The sequence below is a fragment of the Zonotrichia leucophrys genome, chromosome 4, assembly GCF_028769735.1.
Source record: "Zonotrichia leucophrys gambelii isolate GWCS_2022_RI chromosome 4, RI_Zleu_2.0, whole genome shotgun sequence".
Classification (NCBI taxonomy): domain Eukaryota; kingdom Metazoa; phylum Chordata; class Aves; order Passeriformes; family Passerellidae; genus Zonotrichia; species Zonotrichia leucophrys.
In genome coordinates, this window is record NC_088173.1 from 56,216,232 (window position 1) to 56,232,275 (window position 16,044).

Below are 16,044 nucleotides of genomic sequence, written 5' to 3' on the forward strand. Positions count from 1 at the left end.
CTTTCAGGATTCAGGGAAAATATGGGAGAGGGGGAAAAAGATGGCATAGTCTTTGGCACTCTCATCCCCTAATTTTTTTAAAAATAAAAACACAGTAATTTTTTTAACATTTTTCATTGGTTTCCTATGAGTAAGGGAGGAATAAATGGATAGCATGCTGGTGTGAGGCAAAGCTTAGTACTAGAAATCATTAAATACTCAAATTAAAATTTTTCATGCTGGATTCAGAACTTAGGAAAAGCTCTAAGCTAGTATGGCAAGAGAGTTTTCAAAAAACAAACCAGACCATCTTCCTATAAACTGAACAATTGGAATAGAGATGCCCATATTAACCCATGAGAAAGAGAAATAAAAACTAAGGAAAATATCACCACACCTTTGGCCTCACTGAAAGAAATATTTTAGATGTGGAAGAACCAAAAGACATCACGATTTTCAAGTAAAAACCACCTGCATTTAATCTGAACAAGTGCAAGCAAACAAATTTGGATCACAGGCAGAATGAGTAAAGCCTTTTAAGTTGTAGCTCCAAGTTTCTTGAGAAGGGCTGAGAGACTGCAGAAACATCTGTAGAGGAGTTCCAAGCACCTCAGGAGAGCTTTGTTGAACAGTGTGCTCACAAGCACGATCACATCAGAGAGGGGTGCTCAGGTGATTCCTACCTGAGGTACCAAGAGCAGCTGAGGTCTGGAAGCACAGACCCCAGGGCAGTTGGAGTTTGAGCACAGCTGAGGATCAGGTTCTTCTCTGGGGTGTTTGGTGTTCATTCTTTGTGGGCTACTGGTATCAAACAGATTGATAAAGTGAACAGGTTTTGCAAACAGAGCTACAATTGCTTCTCCTGTTTGCCTAAGTTCAGCTACTGGTATGGATTACACTGCAGGTATGCACAGTGAAAGTAGTTCAGCACCAAAAATTTAAAAAAATAAAATTAAAAAAAAATAATAAGTCAACCAGGGAAAAGCAAGGGGCTAAGTGACTAAGGATTGATAACAGAACCATTTTCTGCAATTTTTTTTCTTGGCTCTGAAGTCAAACAGCAAGGACAGGCATGCATCGAAAAAGACATAACCCACATTCCATAACGCTTATGGTTTGCATCCTTAAAAATATCCTGTCGTTTTTACCGCAAATATTAATTCCTGTCCTAAACGCTCTGTAATCTTGCTCTGTGCTTTTAAACAGCAGTCATGTTTTGACACAGGATTGCTGTATTCCAAGGGTGAGAAAAATCAATGCACTACTGTTTGAGTGGTCTGTAGACTGCTTTGAGAACAAACCAGCAAAAGTGCCCTGCATTTATTTCATTATTTATTGTTATTGTGCAGAGGTGGCTATAAAGTCTGCTGGAATTCAGACCCCATGTGTGTTTGATTGCTGGGCTCTGTGCTTGGACAGAGGGCACCTCTGTCCAATTAGGGGCTTTCCAAGGGAACATGGCAGAGGTATCCACTCCAGGGATTGTATATTATTTACTTTGCTTCTTAAACAGAAATAACAACCAGTTTTCCACTGCAGGACCAGACCTGGTGATCCTCATTCATCCTAGTAAGCAAAAATCTTTTTTTAAAAAAATCTGCTACACAGAGAAGTAAAATACAAAAAGTTCTTCTTTGTCAGTATCATTAATACACATACCAAGAACCACAAAGTATGTGTATTTCATAAGAACAACTAATACTTGGTTTCCTTAACAAATACATATCTTTCATATAAATCTGGCCAGGGATTTATGATGCTGAGAACATATCAGATCTCATGGATTTATTAATAAATTATATATTCCTACTACCACATTTTACACCGTGAGTTTTGGGTAATTGTTGAAAATCTCACTTATATCTTTACTAGAGCTAAAAAATTAGCTTGTTTGCTCAGATTGAAGACCTGGGATTTAGTTAACCTGATCAGCTCTCTTTTACAGTGATAAACATTTGGAAAAGCAGACTGGATTCCATGTAACTCCATTCAATTTAATTTCAGAAATCAAATCTGTAAATCTTCATTTTTCTGTTTTCAAAGTGCAGCTGACAAAGAACATTTCATACAACCATGTTTTTCATGGTCTAATACTCCAGAGAGTAGTGACAACTCTAGTGACAAACTGCTGTCATCACCATCCTCTAGTATCTAAATATTAGCAAACTGCCTAGGAACTTGCCAAGAGATAAGCAACAAGTCAGCAGTAAAACTACTTGAATGAAGGATTCTAAGGTTGCCTACTTGCTATGTAGGGACTCTTTTGAAATGCAGGACTTCTGGAAAGAACTCCTGGACCCTTGCCTTTAGTCTGGATAAACTTGTAAACCCTCTGACAGAAAGGGAGAAGCATCAAAAGATAAAAAAGTGTATGAAATTTCAAGGCATTTGAAATTATTCTTTGTTATTTTTTCCTCAAGAAAGACTCTTATGTTCACAGATAGAGATTTTAAAAATAGCTGAGTGGCTTGCTGGCTGAGGCAAACAGAAAGATACAATTCAGGGTTATTGGCTGCCTAGCAGATATTACATTCTGGTTTTCTCTGCGCATTCATTGCCTGTATGTACACAGTCATAGAATCAGAATATGCTGAGTTGGAAGGGACCCATCAGGATTGTCAAGTACAACTCCTGGCCCTGCACGGGACACCACCAAGAATCACACCATGTACCCAAGAGTATTGTCCAAACACTCCTTGAATTCTGCCAGACTTGGTGCTGTGTAACTTCCCTGAGGAACCTGTGCCAGTGCTAAACCACCCTCCATGTGAAAAGCTTTTTCCTGATTTCCAACCTAAACCTCCCCCAACTCACCTTCATGCTGTTCCTGTAATCCTGTCACTGGTCATGAGCATGAAGAGATCACTATCTTCCCCTCTGCTTCAGTCCAAGTTGTGAAAGTTATCTTCAAGTTAATGACAGGATTGCTTCAGTTAATAATGAAAGTTACTTTGGTGCCCAGCAGTTTAACGAAGCCACTGCTTATTTCATCAAATCCTACCCAGCTCTTCAGACAAATCACTACTTTAAATATTCAAGTACTTTGCCACTCACAAGAGCAAAGGCTGAATCCACTGATTTCTGTTTCATTAGTATCCATTTATTGCTGCAGCATATACTACAGTTGTGACAAAAATAGTGGCTTTTCTTGTGTTTGTTTTTTTCTTTTTATTTCAGAATTTTTGTTTTTTCTTTTTATTTCAGAACCATTACCAGAGGACTTGGGAAGCTACTGAGTTCAATCCCATGCAATACTATACAAGAGAAATTAATGTACATTCTATGGGTATTGGAAAATCATAACTGTGGAAAAACCAGAAGAGCAGACTATTTGAAACAGGCTGAAAAGGACAAACCTACACAACATCATGTTGTGTTTAATGCTACATTTGCATATCAAGATTGCTCTATTAGATGTGGTCACTGCTGGTATTTGAGATACAGTGCAGAATCCATGCAAAACCTCACTGGGAAAGGAGACCAATTAGTTGTTTTCTCTTTTCTGTGCTGCTTAGGCATATTCACTTGGCTTGAAATAATCAAGTAAATTAAACAGATTCTTCATCTCTGCCTCTGCCTTAGCTCTTCATTTCCAAAACTATTCCCAAAGCCAATTATATAGACTCCTATAAGGTAAATATCCCTAGTTGTATAAAAACAAACCCACTACATGTTGTTTATTTTTATGAACTGCTAAGAATCACAAGAAAAGTCATCTTCTCAAAACACACTCAAGAGCAAAAAATCGTCATACGAAGGTACTGGCAAAAAGCTGATACAAAAGAGTAGAAGTTAAACCAGTCACAGCACGCATAAAGAAACAGATTTGACTAAAAACATTACTTAGTCAATGCTTCCCAGACTTACATTCTCAAAGTAGCACTGTAATTAGTAGAATGTAATGCTAACAATTAACATTCATTAAAAAAAACACTAGAAAATGAAGTTCTTTTGGTCACTTACAGTTAAAATTCCTATTTGAGTTCCTAATTCCTCCTGAGTTTTTGCTCAGACAAAAGCAAGGATATGCCTCACTTTCTGAACAAGTTTTTTTCAGGGATTATTCAATAAATGTTTATGCAACAGACATTAATGATTTTGAGGGAATTTTCCCAACCCTTGTTTCCTTCTTTTACCTCTGGAGGGAGGCATCCCAATTCAGACCCCAGGGCAGGGAACACCAGAACCTGGGCTGCAAAGATTTCACTTTGCTGTAGTAAAGCTGTGATGTTATGTGAATTTCCTCAGAGCAGGGCTCAGAGGGAAAGCATGTGTGGGGTCCCCCACTGCAAAGGAAAAAAAAGAGAAAATCTCCACTTGGAAGGCTCTTGTGGACTCCAGGATCTCAATCCCAGTGAACATGTTCAAGTGACCAAACTCACGGCTAGAAACAGTAACTTAATCCCCTCTTCCAAACACATTTTAGCAACATATGGAAGCCACTAAGTGGGTTACAACAGATAAGTGACCACACATAACAAAATGAGACTCTTCAAAATAGTTGTAACAGAGGAAAACAACAAAACCTGGAGCAAATAAAAAATTACCAGAATGAAAAGAAGGCATATTAGACCAGGCCTGAAGGATCTGAGTGGAATCCAGTTCAACTTATTTATATAAAATTTTGTTTGAAAAAGGATGCCTGATTTCAGCAGACCCATCAGCTTTTACATGAGCATGAAAAGGGTTTATAGGAAACAAGTAGTACCACTGCCCAGAGCTGGTATCAGAAAGCCCAATATCAGAGCAGAAAGCTTTCAGCCGGCAGGGAGACTGAAGGAAGTGAGTTCTTGAATGAGTAAATCCAGGAATGAGTGACCTACCTACTAAGTACTAATAGGAGTTAGTGCAAGAAAGGAGAGAATCAAATCCATGCCTTTCTGAATCCAAATGATTTTCAACAGATGCACACTGCACAAACATTTACAGAAGTGAAAGGGTGACTCACTGCTTGCATGTAAGTTTGTTTTAATGAAATTATTGTCTTGCAGAGTTATATTTTAAGTAGGTGGTCTCCCATTTTTTAATTAATATTTGCTTCCTTTTTATAAAGGCAGCTACACTGCCCATAAAATGTTAAGGCTAGTTTCAAAGTCTTGCCATTCTGTGCTGTTTAAATAGCACAGCTCTAGAAACCAACACATTTTGAACACATTACCCACCCACATTACTACTCATTAAAGGAACAGCTGTGTTCCAAAGCCTCATGCAGACTGGAGGACTTTGGAGATCCTGAAGTCAGCGTGGGACCTACTGACCCACATTGCTCCTCATCTGGTGCACTTACACAGGAGATGAGGCCACTGTTCCAAACACACCTCATCACCTCCCTTTGCTTCATTCTTTGTGATTCTCACAAGGTGACCTTTTCAGTCGCCTGCACATTTTAGTTTAGAGGTCTTTGTTTGTTTTCTGAATAGCTCATATTTGTGGCTCTCAAGCATGTGCCCCTTGACCCCATCTTCCCAAAGGACAGTCATTTTGGTCATACCTACTTGCTTTTCCTAAACCACAAAACAACACTGAGTCTTGTCACAAGGTGGTTACTTCTGCTGCTAATCTCCAGACACACAGCTCTACATCTGTTGCTATTGTGTCAGATCTCTTTGGAGGTGTTTTTTTTTAATCAATGCTCTTTTTCTTTTATCATAACCATGATAGATTTCTTCCAGATTTGATCAAATCAAAATTTTTGCTTTTTCCTCTCCTTAAAAATTGTTTCAACTGTTGGAAATTGCATAATTAATAAATGTCTGCTTTTATGATTTTGAAGTAAGAGGTGAGTGCCACCAGAGATACCTTTGGGTATCCTCTGGTCCGCAGTAGGAGAGCCATGTCTTCCCAGGGACACATGAGACCTTCAAAACTTCTGTATGATGCCTGGCAGCCCCACAGAACCATCACACCCACATCCTAGGAAATCTTTATAACATGGGTGCATGTGGCTGGGCAGCAGAACTGACCTCTATCACTTATATCAGGCTTTAGTGTGCCCTGCAAACAAAACGGGCCCAGGAGCTCTCATCCCAGAGACTGTACAGGACAAGAATTTGTAACTGCAATACTAAGGTGCAACACAATGTCTATTGAAGATTACTGAAGGTGTAAACTGGCCAGGAAACAGCAGTCTGTACAAACATTCAGAGAATAGAGACAGCAGGCTCTGAACCAGAGAGGAAGACAGTTTTTGACAGTGAGTGTGAATCTAAGGGAAAGATAAAGGAAACTTTCAGAGGGGCTGGATGGACAGATTTTTTAAATAATTTAGAGGAAAGACAACAATCATCTGTGGTTAAGTAAGAGTTTGCCACAACAACCTCCAGATTTAGAAATCTCTCTGAAACTTGTGGATACTTGAGGTTGAAAGATTAACACAGATGGGGGGTCAACATAGTTTTATGTTTTATGTGTTATATGTAAACACACATATACAGAATGTCTTTTTTTCCTTTCCCTTCAGGTTCTTAAAAATCTCAAGAGACAGAAATATAAACAAATAGCTGTTACTAGTTAGCTTTACATTGAATAAACCTCTAGTAGAACACAAAACTAAACACAAAAGCCTGAGTATATGGTTAGTAGAATTCCTAAGCCCTAAGCTAGAGTAACCCATCTCCCCAATACTGCTTTGTGCATAAGCACACACATATACGTCTAAGACACAGGATTGAAGTATCAGGACTCTGTCCTTAGCTACGCAAAAGCTTTTCCATTTCCATTCAATTTCTGGAACATTAGTTCCAGATAGCCTAAATCATCACAGCTACATTGAAATCACTAATCCTCGTTATCAATTATGTGTACAATCTTCAGACATCAAATTTATAGTAAGCACACTAAGCTGAACTAAAAAAAAAATTAAAATGCATGTTCTGTGTCCATGTTTGACATAGTAAGATGCAATAATTTTCTTGCATTAAATGACACTCATAGAAAACTTTAAATTATTAAGTTAAAGACTGTCGCCTATCACCCTTGCTTTTTCAAACAAGTTGACCATCTTTTTGCTTGCACTGATTTCAGCCAGAGCTCCCTTAGTTTGTATGAAAACTTCACAGTTTTCTTACTGTGTAAACACAGGAGTAACAGAAAATAAGGACAAAGCAAAACACCTAAAAGGACAGAGATGGAATATTTGTATATTACAGTAATCTAAATTTTATCTTCTTTGTACTCAAATTGACATTGAGAGGGAAATCTTGTCATGTTTTTGAAAACATCTCTGTTGGTAGCTGTAGAAAAGCTGTCAGAGGTACCTGGCCTTCTGCTGCTGGGTCACTCTTGCAGAAGATTTTTGAGCCAGTTCAGCCTCCCACTAATAACAAACAGATGTACTTAATGCTACTGAATGTAAATATTATTCTAATGCACTTTTGCCTAGTTTTCCATGAGGCCTTATTTTGAACTGCACATGCTTGTGAATCCCCCTGCCCAAGGGTTCTGCAGGTGGCCCATCTCACAGTGCCATTAGAAAGTTAATTACCTACAAGGGAAGTTTAAACAAGTTGTTCCAAAAGCAGTGGAACTAATAAAGCCTGGTTTCCTAGAGATTTGTGGCTTGCATCATTCCCTGCTCTGTAATGCTACAGTCCAAGCCCCTTTTCCATACTCCTTTGATAAATTCCCCTCTCTGTGATCCACAATGCTCTCCTCCACCCCTCCTGTATCCATCAGCTTCAGGTCAAGCAAGAGGCACTGTGCTTGTTTCTGAACATTGTGCATGCCAGTGGCTTGATCAGGGTATGTCTGCTAAATATTTTCCATCCATCCATGCATAAATGTCTTTCCTAGCTCTAGTTTTCTCATAATAAAAAGGAGCTTCACAATTCTGAAAAAACATTGGCACTTAAATTCAGTAAAAATGGCCAACAAGTTCAAAAATTTCTTTAGAATAAAAATATCTAATCATACTCAGTGAATGATTTTATTATATATACTCCTTTAGAAATTCAGTTGAAACTGGTGCTTCCTCTCATATCATCTGTGTATATGTTCACATTGGTTAAAAGGACATTTTATCTCTTAATCTTCTAAATAGGATCAAATCTTCAAGACCATTTCAATCACTGTCTTCATCTTAAAGATAATTAGACCTACAGAAAAATAACCGCACACCTCCCAAAACTTATCAAGTAACATGTAGTACTAAAATTAAAATGAGAATTTTAATTTTTTACTGCTGCAGGGAATGAGATTATAGTCTGAGCCACTCTCAGATACCTGAACTCTTCAAGGACCAAAGTGTTTTATTTCCTTTTGATAAGCCTGTCCCACAGCTCTCATAGCATCCTTTCTTCACTAAGCAATGGTCTGAAAGTGTAATTTTCTTGGACTTTCTACTCAGTCCTCCTTATGACTGCTGTGAATACCATGGGTCTGTAATCTATACAGTGCAGGTTTCCTAACCCCTCACTCACAGAGAGATTAGACTTTTACAAGAGAGACCTTTCTTAATAGCAAAAATAATAAATGTACCTCCTAAAATAACATCTGTGAATCTGGCCCAGCTCACCCAAAGATATTTTCTATCACCCAGTAACTATAACATGCATGCATATTATTATCCCTGGGCTCTGTGGGCCCATTTTGATTAATCTTTCCCCAGGACACAGAGCCTTCCAAGCTATGAATCACTTTTGCTTGATTTTCTCTGCACTTTTACATGTCAGCAGTTTTCCTGCCCCACCACATGATGACAAGAGCAGCATGCAGCATTTGTTGACTGCCAAGTGTTACACTCACTGTCACACAAGTAGAAAAGGCAGAGGAAACAGATCAGCTTTGTTTAAGGATGTGCAGTGACTTTGTAGGCACCTCCAGCTTCATCCATCAAAATACCAAACATTTCTTCCCAAAACAATCCCTGAGATTCCCCACAGACTGTGTGAACATGTGAGGCAAAATTGCTTTATCACAGTTTGGCATGACACAGCCCACAGGAGCTCAAGTGGTCACTACACCCCTGCAACACCCTGGGATAACACCCATTTCTGTAGGCTGACTCCATCTGGAGAGCCTGACCAGTGACACCAGAAATTCCCTGTGACACACCTGACCTCCAACACGCTTATTTCACCCTCTTGAATGAGCCCACAGCTGCCCAGCTTCTTTCCAATGCCCACCAGTTTCATATCAGCCTTCCCCTTTCAATCTTTCCTTGTCCCTAATTTTGAGGTGTTGCTGACTCTGCAGCAAAGCTACACCCTTCTTTTGGTGGAGAATATGTTAAATACTTTTTCATGACAATAGTCATTAAAGATCTATCATGAGTCAAGCCTTTGGTCAGGACTTTGTTTATTCTGCGTGAGAGTTTCAATGGAACATGTTCCAACTGTGTGCATTCATCTTACAGCTGATGAGAGACATAAGGAGAATTTTGTTTTGACCTACCCAAAATAAACATTTTCAAGAAAAGAGATACAAAATAAACAGCAAAAAGACTGTAAAATATTGAGGAAACTTGGAATGTCTTCGAAGATTACATAGTGTCTTCCCATGTAAAGAGATTAATTTCTTTTCAAAATCCTCTTCAAACTGTAAATTATCAAAGAAACATCTATTTCAGTCATTATTTAGAACTTTAATAGCAGAAGGATACAATTACTACAGAGAACTCTTAAAGGAAGAGGAGGTTAAGGTTCTAATTCATTTTAAAATGTATGAAATCTATGGTAGGATATTGCACACAAGCACATGGGCAGCAGCAAAAGAATCTAAATCTCTCCTCAGGGTCTGGGAGCAGACGAGTCTGGAGTGGGCTGCAAGCCTCAGCAAAATTCATCCTACACAGCACAGTGTCCTACTCCTCCCCATGCTCAGGCAGCTCATCTGGTTCTGCCCCAGTGCCCTGTGATCCCACAAGGACAGGCAGTGAAGGTGTCTTCCCTTGCAGCTTTGCCCACTTCTTCAAGGAAAAATGAGAGGCTGAGGCAAGGAGGAGGTGGGAACAGAAATGAACGCCTAGTTGTTCTCTGCAAGGGCGCCTATGAAGAAATAAACAACTCACATTACTCACAGGAGGGGGTGAAAGGAAAGTGGAGCCAGTCTGCAGGAGCTGGATTTTCCTGGCTCCAGCAAACCCCTCCTGGAGCAATATATTGAGCCACCTCACACCCCTCACTTCCTTATCTGAAACAAACTGTCCACTTGCAAGAAGTATTTTGCCTTCCCTCACAGACCTGTCCCCAGCTACTTCACACAGGTAAGGGAACAGAGGAACCAAGTCCAAGGCATAGACAGAGACTCTGGGGAGGAGGAAAATAGCCACATGAATCACCAGGAGTAGGAAATTCCAGTATCATCCAGGAAAGAGATGGGAATAGGCTACGCTGTTTGCAGAGGTGTCCAAGCTGTAAAGTTGCCAACTTTCCTTTTGACCTGCAACAGAGTTAGTGGTGTGGCTAACACACAGCAGGGAAGCTGCTCAGGGACTGAGGAAACCAAAAACACCACCTCTGTTTACTGCACCAGATCTGAGATTTGAATGGCAGCATGGCAAACTGGAACACACAGAGCATCCACTGTAGTTTCTGCAGACACAAATTGTTTGAATATGCTTAATCCAAAACATTTTACCGATTTTGAGAGGAAACTAAGAGAGGCAAAATACACATCTTCTTAGAGGCTTACATTTTAAATATACAATTTCAAGCACATGGAATGTTCAAAACTCTAGCATGAGCATCATCTAATGTATGAGTTTCAAAGCAAATATGTAGAGTTCGTCTTCCAAAAAAAAAAAAAAAGAAAAATTCAGACTTCCAACTTATTCTACATTCCTCTGCACTCAGTATAACTTAAAATTACCTTTTCAACTCTCCCATTTTTGGAGATTGTATACAACCATCTATTTCTTTATGCTTGCAGTAACTAACAAAATGGGATTGTAACCAAAATCACAAATTGGCCTAACCCCCAAAATTATGAAAGATACTGTGAGTAGTGGAAACTTCTGGGAAACACTGCCTAATATGCAACCACCAGATGACTGCACAATGCATTTATAACTGTATTAGGAGAGTACCTTAAAATCTGAATATAACCATTGTGATGAATGATGGTATTTGAATTGTCTTAGAGGACAGTTCTCTCTTCCACTGAAGATACATCCTAGGGGAAGGATTTATGGAATTCACTTTTCATTCAACCCCAGTTTTCTTAAGGCCATACAGAGGAACACACAAACTCCAGGTCAGCCCTGAAAAGACTGCAGCCCAGTGGAAAGCAGTGGCAATGCAGACTGAACAGAGGACCTGCTGGGAGGAATGTTGGGAGCATTGTGCAAGGGCAGGACTCCGTGTGACCCACCTTGGCCTCGTGAGTACCTCTAACACCAGCCTCCCACCTGAAACCTCATTAGAGGTTGCCAAACTAGGAATCCCACATCCAGCTCTCAGGCATGAGCTAAACTACAGCCTGGTAGGCAAATGGACAAACTCATCTCTCAGTCACTTTCTTCAAACCCATTGTTTGGCACCTTTATTCAATGTCTGGGGTGGCTTCTGGCCCCTACCTTGAATTTGAGAATGTCTCTTCCAAAGAGTAGAGCCCAGAAGTCAGTCGCAGACAATGCACAGGTGTGGCATTCACATTCTCTGAAAACTCCCTTCATCCAGGATTTTTCTCCTGGGAAGATGAGAAGTTTCAGAGAAAAAGGAAAACAATTATCTCATTTGCTTCTCCTGTGTTTTGCTCATGCAGAATATGTTTGGAGATTGTTTATCCACAGGTGATCGTTTCATTAATTTCTGCTGTGAGTTGTTTTCAGTCATTGGTGAATCACAACCAAGCTGTGCCAAGATTCTGGAGAGAGTCAAGTTTTCATTATTATCTTTTTAGCATTCTGTAAGTATCCTTTCTATATTCTTTAGTTAGTTTGGTATAGCATTTTTTAACATAATATAGTATCATAAAATAATAAATTAGCCTTCTGAGAACATGGAGTCAGATTCATCACTCCTCCCTGCTACAAGGGTCCCCACAAATACAATACACAGGAACATTTACATTTGCTTATCAGTAGATAGATGACTTTGGTGTCCAGCTCCATTTTTTCAGACATAAATTAGGCATCAAGAACCTCAAGATTCACTAGTCTGCAATAAAGTCAGGTCTAACTACCACTGAGACTTTGAAAAATGTATTAAGTTCCTTATCTCTGAGTTGACCTTGGTAATTTTTTTCCTTCAATCCATTTTGGAGACAGGCATATGTCAGAGGGTCAAGCTGACTGAATTTGGGTGTCTGTCTGCAGGGCAGCATAAAGCAAATCCTCATTCTGTTAGAGATCCAGAGATTCCAGGTCTCCTCTCCTGCATGATCCATTCTCTCTGATAGTTGCATTACAGCATTATCAGATATCCCAATTCTGACCAAGGCTCTTTGTCTAACATTAGGATCCCATGCAAGAGTTTCCCACTTGTTGGCCAAAATTTACAAGAGTGAGCTTTGACCCAACTCAGTCTAACATCATCCACGGCCTACCAAATGTACAGACTTTATTAGTGGGCTCCCAGTCCTTAACCACAATATTGCTTTGCTTCAGCTAACCAGAGTCCATGCTACCATCATCAACATTGTACTTGTCCAGAAAGAAAATTTCCTGGAAGTCATTTTGCAGTCTAGGGCCAGGAATGAGGCAGCTTGCAGTAGTAAAAAAGAAAAGCTGAAACGTTGTGCCACTGGAGCCGGCCAGTGACTGAAATCCTGAACATTCACATACAAAATCCTGGCCCTGTTAAAGGGAATGAGCAATTCTCACTGATTTCAGCAAGACCTGGATTTCTCACAGATGCACTCAGAAAAATGTTTTAAAAAAAAAATCAGCCTCGACACTCAGTCAAATAGTCACATTCCTGCTTCTGTAAAGAACCAAAATTCTCTCAACCCCCAGAGCATGAAAACCACCCCCATACCTTATGTAATTGTTTTTATCTTCAAAAGCACGGCAGTTAGTCCAGAAAATGGATCAAGAGGCTTGTTAAATGTTAAACAAGTTACACTCTTCTGTCTCTCCCCTATGTTTCCTCCTGTTTATTTTAAAAGGGAACTTTATAATCCAAGAACTTTATTCCCATCCTGCAATGCTTCCAGCAAATGAGTTATGGACATTACAAGGCCTATAAAATACTTACGGGATTTCAGAATTAGTTTTACCTTTTCTAAAATCATCAATTCTTAAAATAAAGTAAGAGGATTATCTGGTGGAAATGTGTTTTATCAAAAGGAAAAAGACTGCACCTATATTTAGTCCCATTCAATACAGACAGTTTCAAAGAGGTACTGTAAGTAAAACTCTTAGACAACACTATATAAACACATTATTTAAGCTACATTCTGGATCTGATTAATTATAACAGGAGATCAAATGTTAACAACTTAAGAATCTTCCCTCCCATTGACACATATGGAATACTTTAAAAAGTACTATAATTTCAGAGTAATAAATAACAGCTCTCACCTAAATTATATGGACATTATCTTTTGATTGTTTTAAGGTGAATGCAAAATACAGAGTTTTTATTGCAGGCTCATTTGGTAAAAGTTGCCCATATATGGCAGCTGAGAGAACCAAAGAGGAAAATTATGTCCTTTGTAAGAACATTTAATGCACAATCCTGTTCTGTTTTCTGTACAACAGTTATGCTTATGACAGGTATGCATTCCTGCAGCACTTACAATGTGTTTTTATATGAAAAAGACATTCATATTCATCCTTAGCTGAGAACATGTCTTGCATTGCTCTGCGTGTTACAGTAATCCTGTTTCTTAAGAGAATAAGCCAGGCCAACTTTCTCAGTATTTAAAGTCCAAATTCAATTTGTATCCTTACCATTTTGCTTCCAGCTATTTTCTCAAATACTGGAAAATTTCCACTAAGCTCCACTTCTTACAAAAATATATTGAATTTTTATTGCCTGATAACAATTACAGCAATTTTCAGTATGATTAGAACTGCCACATCCTGTAGTCACCAATTTAAGTGAAAGGGAAAAACCATCTCCAGTCCAAACCATAACACAGATAGTCCACGCTCACTCCAGATGAGAGAAAGCAGAAACACAAGCATGTGATCCCAAGCTCCCAATACAAGGTTTTATATGCCACATATCACCTTATAAAATTCTCTAATGGAAGTGAATCCTTTATTTGAGATTTCAGCTATTTTCTTTTTTTTTTCCCATTTTTCAGAAGCAGACATACTGGCCCAAAGCTTCATTTTGAATTAACAGTCAAAGTAGTCAACCTTAAGATGGAAGAATTACAAGGAAAGCAAGCCCAGTATTTTGGCAAAATTACAGCTGAAAGCCGTGGCTGAAATCTACTTCCCTGAGTTTTCATGGAGCACAACCAGACTTTTTAGGAGAAACACCTTTTACTTAACATATATGAGTCTGGCCTCAACCAGCAACCTACCCCTATTGCAGGAGCTCAGCAGTTCCCAGATGCTGAATTTGGGTGACTTCAGCCCATGAAACATGGAAAGAGCAGAGGAACAGACACACAGCATTGCTTTTACTCCTGCTTCAGAGTCACATTTGAACCAGAAGCAGGCAGGATTTGTACCAAGTCACAACAGCATTCTGGTAACTCCAAAGATATGCCACCTTTATATGTCACTGTGTCCCCGCTCCATTAAAAAGTAGACACCAGAAACCAAATTTGGTCTTGTATGCTCTGATAGCTGTAATAATAAAAAAAAAAAAAAAAAAAAAAAACTCCAGAATTCAAAATGTCCACTTCCCTGTAACACCTATCACATCTTTATCCCACTCACCACAGGTTGTTGTCATTATAGTGCTAGAGTTCTATTATCATTACATTGCAAGGGTTCCACATGCTAAAGTTTTGTACCTCTTTGATGTTTCTTGCAGGCAGCTCCTCTAGGCACTGACTCCACCTTGTCCTCACAGCAACCACTGACTCCAGTTCCCCTCAACCAACCAACCCACTCCTTTATACCGCTCTTCTGATTGGCTACAGCTGTGGCCTGTTAACATCAGGCCTGCTCCTAATCTTTAGTAATTGGCTCAGCTGTAACTCCTTATGGAATAAGATTACTTTCTATACTACCTACATTATATTCCCCTACATCTGGTAACTCAAATACAAGGTTTAACTTTCTTATTTGCTTTTCTTCAGAACACAGCAATTGAAAGGTTCATACCGTTTGTTGTTTAACTTGTTAAATATTAAACATTTTTCATGTTGGAACTCAACTAAAGTTTGAAAACAAACTTACTTTCTATTGGAAACATGGGGGGAAACAGAAAAAAAAAAAAAAAAAAAAAAAAAAAAAAAAAAAAAAGACCCAATATTTTATCTTAAAAATGGTTACAGGAAAAAAAAAATAAAAGTATATTTCTTTAAAATTGCACTACTCAAAGTAACTTTATTCTTTGGATAGGCTCATTTGTTTTCCATTATATGCTGTTGTTTTCCAATAAATAGATACGCAGAATATATCTTAGAAGATGTAATTGTTATTTCCAGAACTGAGAAGGAAAAATCTTAGATAATTAATTGGTGTCTGAGTTCAAATGAGTCATGACTCAACCACCTCCTATCTCCTGAAATGGGTCTTAAGACTTCAGCCCTGCTCTACTGTCCCACCCTCCCCTCTACCCTCCCCAAAACCATCCCATTGCACAGCAGCATCACCAGGAAATCACCTCCTCTGAAACGTGACCCTTCATTTCAGCCCCTCCATTACCTTCTTTGCTTCCTGAAGTTTCCATTCCTCACCAATTCCCTTCTGGTCCATGGGCATGCACCACATTTTCTTTGGACATTAACCTCATGTTTCCTCATAAACATGCAATTAAGAGAAACCTTCAGAAAGAAAGGCAGATGATATGATAAAACTCAGAATCTGGGGTATTTTGCATTCTTTGTCTTACTGCTGGGGAAGGCAATTTGCTGTAGGTCTGAAGAGGCACTGAATTAATCATTGGCCTTGACCAGCAAGGTGCATATAAATATTTCTATATAGTACCATTTACGTCAAGATTATGCTTAATATTTAAAATGTTTATCACACGGTTAGGATGGTTTGTGTAGAAAACT

General features: G+C 39.0%; 1 long non-coding RNA gene across 2 annotated transcripts; it reads right to left on the reverse strand.

The window, feature by feature from the left end:
• Window positions 1–436: 436 nt before the first annotated feature.
• LOC135447470 (uncharacterized) lies at window positions 437–14,908 on the reverse strand. 2 transcript variants are annotated; one of them, XR_010440149.1, is made up of 3 exons: window positions 14,833–14,908; window positions 2,794–2,884; window positions 437–780 (listed from the first exon to the last, which is right to left on the reverse strand). It is a non-coding gene; the product is annotated as an uncharacterized LOC135447470 (long non-coding RNA). The 2 variants fall into 2 exon arrangements; XR_010440148.1 differs by lacking the exons at window positions 437–780; window positions 2,794–2,884 and adding an exon at window positions 9,257–9,962.
• Between the last annotated feature and the right edge of the window lie 1,136 nt (window positions 14,909–16,044).